Source organism: Myotis brandtii, unplaced genomic scaffold (assembly GCF_000412655.1).
Source record: "Myotis brandtii unplaced genomic scaffold, ASM41265v1 scaffold1137, whole genome shotgun sequence".
NCBI classification, from domain to species: domain Eukaryota; kingdom Metazoa; phylum Chordata; class Mammalia; order Chiroptera; family Vespertilionidae; genus Myotis; species Myotis brandtii.
In genome coordinates this window covers 2,089,716-2,097,921 of record NW_005353916.1, presented here as the reverse complement: position 1 = coordinate 2,097,921, position 8,206 = coordinate 2,089,716, and positions in this window count along the sequence as shown.

Sequence of the window (8,206 nt, the reverse complement as noted above, 5' to 3'; positions counted from 1 at the left end):
CACACACATATATATATATGTATATATATATATGGGTTTTTTTTCTATACTTACATATCTGTGATAAAGTTTAGTTTATAAATTAGATAAAAGATTACAACCAAAACTAATAATAAAATAAAACAATGACAATAAAAGAAAGGTTACTTGAACACAAGCACTGCAATAGCACAGCAGTTGATCTGATCATCAAGCCTACTAACTGACTAAAGAGTGGCTGTGCATGTCGCCAGCAGGACTGAGTGGGAAGGCACAAGATCTCATCACTCTGCTCGGAACAGCAGGAAATTTAAAACTTATGAGTTGTTCATTTCTGGAATTTTGTATTCAGTGTTTTGGACTGAGATTGACTGTAGGTAACTGAAACCATGGAAATGAAAAAAACACAGATAATGGTGTGTGTTGGGGAGTGGGCGGTGGGGCGGCGCTACTGCATCATAAAGACTTAGGACTCCTGGAATTACAAGCAACAGAAAATAAGTTTTTCATTACAAAATTACTATATGCACATTTTTGTATTATCTTTTGTATACTCTTTGTATCGAGTGCTATTTCTTCCATGTCTCTGTAATCCCCACAGTAGAGAGAGTACATGTGGGAATCTGATCAAAGATGACATGTCAAGGGCTAAAAAATAGTGGATTTATTTGTGATGTTGACTTACAGCTCTAAAAAATTTAGTAAATAGATGATAATAAGTAAAAAAGACCCTGGTGCCCTTATTCAGGAGCAAGGAGAGAGACTAAACTATCATTGTTAAGAACTGTATTTTGTGTTTTTAAAGTTCCATTTCTTAGGTGACATTACTTTATAAACTACTTTTAAGTATATGCTCTATCTATCATAAAATACACAGAATAGGGCTAACAAACATTTTTCATGTGTATATGGTTTTATCTCTATCTTTAAGTTGCATTTCTTTATTTCTTACAAACTTTTTTTTTCTCGATACATTCCTGTATAAATTAAAAATGAAAATTAGTATGCTCATGAAGTCACTGATTGAAAAGTAATTTTTAGAGAATCTATAAGCCTGTTCTGTTACCCTAGGCTGGCACTCAAACAGTATCTACTGGTTATACTTGAGTCAGCTCTGTTCTCATTGATTACTGACAGTGCAATAATGCTTGTTAAACAGTGTTTTGAATTTTACCTTAGCTTTTGAATAATTGCTTCATTTTATAGTTGACTAATCAGAACCCAATGGAGAATTTTACAAAAGGAACTGCTGTTAGCCCCACTGGCTTATTCTTCCAAAGTGACTCTAAATGTTAAGCTTGACATTTATTTGAACTTGCTATTATTTTAGGCAGCATTGGCCATGAGCCAGACATTGTGAATTCCCTTAGTAAAGAAACATAAAATACCTCTGCTACTAGAAGTCCCTCAGAGGAGCATGAGATGATAATTCAACATTTATCTGGCAGAAAGATATTTTTAATATTAAAATATAACTATGTCTCAGTGGGAAGTCAGGGGTGGGTGGGTGAGTGGGAAGACATCAACCAAAGTATTTGTACGCATATATGCATAACCCATGGTCACAGACAATAAGGTGGCGAAGGCCTAGAGCAGGAGTGTGGGGTGGGAGTTGGGGGGGGGGTGGCTAGAAGAGGCAATGGGGAAGAGAAGGAGATATATGTAATACTTTCAACAACAAAGATTTAAAGAATATATAATTATGGATGATTTATTTGTAATATATTAATTATCTTAAGGTTTGTCGTAGGATTCTTTTTGTATGATAGCCAATATGCTCCTTTTGGTAATATTTTTCTTTTTTCATTGCCTTTGATCATAATTTAACTTAACTGCTTTTTTTTCTTATTTTCATATTCATATGAAATAAGTGGTCCACCACATACTTATTTAGAAATTAATTAGTTGTCATTAATTAGTTTTCACTCAGTGTGTCACTAGAGCTTCATAAGATGGAACTAATGTTTGGGGAATATGTAAAGAAAACAATGTTTTAAAATACTTTAATTTTAATGATTAATTTTTAAGAACAATCTAGTAATAAAGTTACCTGAACATTTTACCATAACCAAAATAATTAATTTAAGAGAAATAAAACTAAATTTTAATATATATGGTTTACTAGATATTTAATACTATAGGCCTGGTGCACAAAAATTCATGCACTTGGCAGGATCCCTCAGCCTGGCCTGCACCCTCTCCCAGTCAGAAACCCCTCGAGGGATGTCCACCTGCCAGCTTAGACCCGCATCCCGGGGGATCAGGCCTAAGCTGGCAGTCAGACATCCCTCTGGCAACCTGGGAGCCCTCGGGGGATATACAACTAACAGCTTAGGCCTGCTCCCCAAGCCATTAGTCGGACATTCTTAGTGCTGCTGCAGAGGTGGGAGAGACTCCCGCAACCACCGCTGTGCTAGCCAGCCATGAGCCAGCTTCTGGCTGAGTGGCACTCCCCCTGTGAAAGTGTACTGACCTCCTATGTTGAGCGTCTGCCCCCTGATGGTCAGTGCATGTCAGAGCAACCGATCATTCCTGGTCATTCTGCCATTAGGGTCAATTTGCATATTATCTTTTTATTATATAGGATGAATATTTTTTCGTTTACATATTCTTGTGTATGTATATTTATATACAAATTTTTGTATCTATGTATGGTCTGTTGAGAAAGTCAGCTTCTAAGATGGCTGCCAGAGACTCTCACTTTTTAGTATTCCAGCATTGTGCATAATCCATACTCCTTAATGTGAACTGGACATAGTGGCTTACTTCTAATGAATAGAATATGGTGAAAAGCCAAAGATTAGGCAACAAAAAGACTTTGGCTTCTCTCTTTCTCACCTTCTCTTGCTCTCTCACTTGCTCTGTGTTGTGAATTGCTCTGTGGGGAGGCCCAGGTAGCAAGGAACTAAAGGCTCCAGCCAACAGCCAATGAGGAATTGAGTGCCTCAGTTTACCCCTGAGGAAACGAATCCTGCCAACAATGACAATGACTGAGCTAGGAAGCAGATCTGTCCCTGCCTCCAGGCCTTGCAAGCCTGCTGAGCCTCTAGTTGAGATCACAGCCTTGGCCAGTACCTTCATTATAGACGTGTAAGAAAGAGACCATGAACCAGAGAACCCAGTCAAGATGGGACTGAATTCCTGAGCAACAAAAACTGTCATATAATAGATTGTTGGTTTTAGCCATGCCATTTTGCAATTTAACTTCTTATGCAGCAAACGCTAACAAATGCATCTATGTATTTATCTACAACTGCATATAAAATAATATAATTATGGTTAATTGGAGTATTTTCTACCAACCTTCCCACTCATAAAGGTAGTAGTAAAAATTGCCCTAGCTGGTTTGCCTCAGTGGGTAGAGCGTTGGTCCTTGGACTGAAAGGTCCCAGGTTCGATTCTGGTCCAGGGCATGTACCTTGGTAGAAAGCTAAATCCTTAGCTCTGGTGGGGAGGCAACCAATCTATGTGTCTCTCTCACCTTGATCTCTCTCTCTCTCTCTCTCTCTCTCTCTCTCTCTCTCTCTCTTCTTCCCTTGCCCTGTCCCTTCTACTCTCTCTAAAAATCAATGGGAAAAAATATTCTCAGGAGAGGATTACAACAAAAAGGTAGTTGTAAAAAATCTTAGGAAAGTGTCATAAAAGTATTCTGGTTATTTCTGTTCCTATTAATTGTTGCACAGGTAAATTTAAAATCTAGAAATTAGGAAATGTGTGTGTGTTTTTTTAATTTATTGTGAAGTGTGGTCATTAAAGTCTGCAGATACTTCGTGGCAACTCCGCTAGTTAAACAATAACACAAATATTGTTTAAACTGCTCTGACATTGTAGGCTGAGTGCTATTTCAACATGACTATTTTTTTTCCTAAAAACATTTTTTTTTAAGTTACTTACTCCTGCTTCCCATTATGAAATGACACTCCTACTTCTTTTTTCATACTCTGCTTCTGATGTAGCAGCATGGTGCTTTCCTTTTTAATTATATCATGTGTTCCTATTTGTGTCTATGTTGACTTTGAAAAATTAATTCCTGGAGTTCATAGCTGTATGTTTCAAAGATGACTTTCCTAGAATAAAATTAAAAAGAAAATGCTGTTATTAATTTCCCAATTCACACAGTGATTCAATATTTCAAGCAAATTCATTTTATGGAATGCTTATAAATTGATGTATTTTACTTTGATTTTGGTTGTTAGTATTAATACTAATGGTAAAAATAGTGTTTATTAGCTTTGAATAAAGCTTTTTCATATATTATCATATTCTTTTCCTAATTTAAAAAATCCTATACTTCCTAGTATCATTCTTATTTTTTACAAGAAAGCAATGTTCAGAGATGTTAATTAACATATATTAGGTCAAACAACTAGTAAAAAAAATGTGCTATAAATTGAATTGATAGACCTTGAATTCAAGTTTCTGCTTTTTAGCTCAAGTAAGAATATTTAGGCTAAACAACTAATTATCCACAATGAAGTTCCCAGAAGTTAAAAATTATATAACTATGTTTTCTATTTCTACACCTTGATTTTCTTATAATTAGAACAATGGATGAGACCTAGATAATTTCCAACGATTCTAAAAAGTCTAATGTACCATGAGTCTACTCAGTTCGCACTTGATGGCAAAACCTCTAACATTATGCTGAAATAACAACCTAAAGAATATTTACTTTATGAAATGGATTCTCTCACAGGGGTGAGATATCAGCTTCTAAATGTAAGCTACTAATGTTTGCATATAATATATTAAATGATTTACACTTTATATTTTGACAAAATACTCATCTATTTTTTCTACAAGAGTCATGTTATAAGTTATCAAACAGCATAATCTATATGTAATAGAGGATCAAACTTCAGGAAACAAAATTATTGGAGACATTCTAGAGCAGTGTTGGCAAACCTATGACACGCGTGTCAGAGGTGACACGCGAACTCATTTTTTTGGTTGATTTTTCTTTGTTAAATGGCATTTAAATATATAAAATAAATATCAAAAATATAAATCTTTGTTTTACTATGGTTGCAAATATCAAAAAATTTCTATATGTGACACAGCACCAGAGTTAAGTTAGGGTTTTTCAAAATGCTGACACGCCGAGCTCAAAAGGTTCACCATCACTTTCCTAGGGAGCCAAGCCAAGGGGTTCTCTCTGCCCTTAGGAAACTTGGCTCCCCTGAGCCTTGCAGACTTCAGCTTCTTTTTGGTCATGAATTGTTTCTGTTCTTTTTCTATCTAAATCGATATCAGAGATGACGGGTTCTTTGCTGCTGAAACTGCTTTCCATCCCTTATTCTTCTTCTCCTTTTCCCATCAGAGTTGAGCCTAGTGCCCAATGGAACCTGGAACTGTGGGCTTGCCTCTGTTTTGGTTTCTGTGTGTCAGATTTCATAATATTGTTATCATGCAGGGGAAATAAAAACAAAATTAGACTTGAAATAAAAATTAATCTTTCAGAGAGAAATTTGCTTCTGCTTTTGTGAAGTGCCTGGCTTTACTACCAAAGAGTGGAGACCTTAATCAAAATTTTTTGGTTTTGTTTTTTTAAACCATCAAAGTGTTATAAATTTTGTTTGCAAATCTGGTTAATAAAACTGCAAATTACCAGGGGAGATCTTATTTTCTCCTTGTGCTCAGCAATAGTGTAGGGGAAAGGGACATAGCCGTAGCGGTGGTAGTGATGGCATAGGACTGTTTAAGAAGAGGGACACTCTCAAATAGTTTTGATGCTTTTATCACTAAAGGTCTTGGCAGGAACAGAAACTTGGCTCTAAAATGGAATAGACTGTGACAAAGGGTGAACCAGACAGAATAGAATGTTGAGGGAGGTTTGTGAATATGGAATAGACTTCAACATACAGAAAGACAGAGAAACTGCATTTAAATAGGAAACTGCTAAGTATAGTCTAGGCAAATTGGGAGTCAATAATGGGTTGATAGTCCTCTTTAAGTGGGCGGAGTCCAGGAAACCAGAAATCAAGAAAGCAACCCTTCCTTTAAGACAGGAGGAAAGAAGGTGGAGAATTAATGCAGGTAATTAACAATAACATAGTTGTGCTACAGAAATATATTTTAAAAAACATTGAGTCTCTTAGACATTGTTAGGGAAGGTGATTATTACAAAAGTATGTGATTGCAAATTTATTTTTTAAAAAAAACTTTTTACAGTTACTTTTCTAAAAACAAAATAGATGAGATGTTGTCTTCTATAACTGAAGTCAGTTAAAAAACAGAAACTACCATATTCAAGATTCATTTATTTAATGAATTTATGGAGGACACTACTATGCCAGAGATTCAATAAAATATGTTAATTGAATAAAGATAAAATGGTTGATAATTTGATTTCTATTTTCTTTCATACTCTAGTACCAGTTTGTCTTGAATAACATTTTGTTCCCTGAGGTGGGGGAATTTTGCAGCAACTTTATGAGAAAATATATTTATTTTAAAGATAAAATCAAGATAGAGGAAACCAAGATGGCCGCGTAGGTAAACACCGGAAATTGCTGCCTCGCACAACCACTTCAAAAATACAACTAAAAGACAAAACGGACATCACCCAGAACCACTGGAAGGCTGGAGGGAAAGAGAAAAGCACACTGAGACTCAGAGGAGGTGCAGAAATAAAGTGCAGAGGTACAGAGGCACACGCGGAAAGGGCTGGCAACTAGACTTATTGGGGGAATCAGTTTGTAATTGTATAAATGTCTAGCCACTCTGCTGTACACCAGAAACTATCCTATATAATAAAAGGCTAATATGCAAATTGTCCCCTGGAACTGGGAGTTCAACCGGAAGTTCGACCAGGGGGCAGGGGGGTGGGGCTGACTGGGGGGAGGGACTGTGGGCAGTTGGTTGCCAACACCCTGTGACCCCTACCCCAAGCCAGCCCTGCCCCCGATCGGCCAACCCCATCCTGATCAGGGGTGGGGCTGACCCCGCCAACTGCCCTCGACCCCTCCCCCTGACTGTCTCCACCCCCAATTGGCCCTCCCACCCCGATTGGGGGCGTGGTTGGCCCACCAACCAGCCTGGCCTGATGGGCCTGTATCAGGGTGGGCTGGCTGGACCCCATCCGAGCACTAATTCGGGCACTGGACCTCTAGTTATAAAATAATATTGAATGTAATTGAAAATTAAAGTTTACAAAACATTTATTTTAAAGACAATATCTCAACCATACTATCATCTATAACAAAGTTTACAGATAAAGAAAAACAATGTAAGGTGAGGAATACTGGAATATTTATCTTAGACATTCTACAGTTTTATAAAGAAATCTCTGAAGACTGCATACCTGTAACACTGTGTCCCTAAAACAATCTTATTCTGTCCTCCTGGGGGTTTATTTGTTCACAACTTCAGGATTTAAGGAAGGACAACCTCTTTGGTAAACATCCTCTAGCAGTTGATGTTTTGGAGAACAGATAAACCTAATCTTGATTTCCCAGAGAGACATTAAATATTATCTTAACAATCTACCTTTCTTGGCATCAAGTTTTTGCTTATATAATACCATAACAGTTGTATTAACAACTGTTAAAAATGTGATCATATTAAACTGTATCCAAAAAGAAATAAATAAAATTTTCAAAGCACTGCATCATAAGGATAATTATATACATATACATAATATAACTTAATATTTATACATGCATATATATATATATTTCAAAGTTTCATTTGAATGGCATTCTTAATATGAAAATAAAAACTGAACAGAAATTCCTGTTGAGCCACTTAGAGCTTAGAAGAGTAAAATAATTTTCCAAAGCAGAGTTTTAAATTTTGTTTACAAAAAATACATTTGCACAATAGTTATTACCAGTTTTGTACCATATATGAGACACTATGGTACATACTATGGGAATACAGATACATATAAAGTATTATCACTTTCCTTGTGCACATCTAGATAGTAAACTAAAGAAGATTATTGAATACTTACTATTGTGAATGGAAAATACCAAGATGGAGTCATTTACTGGGGGGTGGGGGGGGGGGCTAAAATGGAGCCAGGAAGCCGTGAAGAAGTTTGTCTACACACATCTCACCCAGCACACTTCTCCATGAACTTTTGAATTTCTCAGCCATGCCTGGACCTCATCTTCTCCTCACAGAAACAACCAGACGATCTGCGTTCCTTACCTTGAAAGGAGCCAATCTGTTTTGCCAACCAGTATCCTCTATCTGCATGTTGGACTCAACCAATCCTTATAAA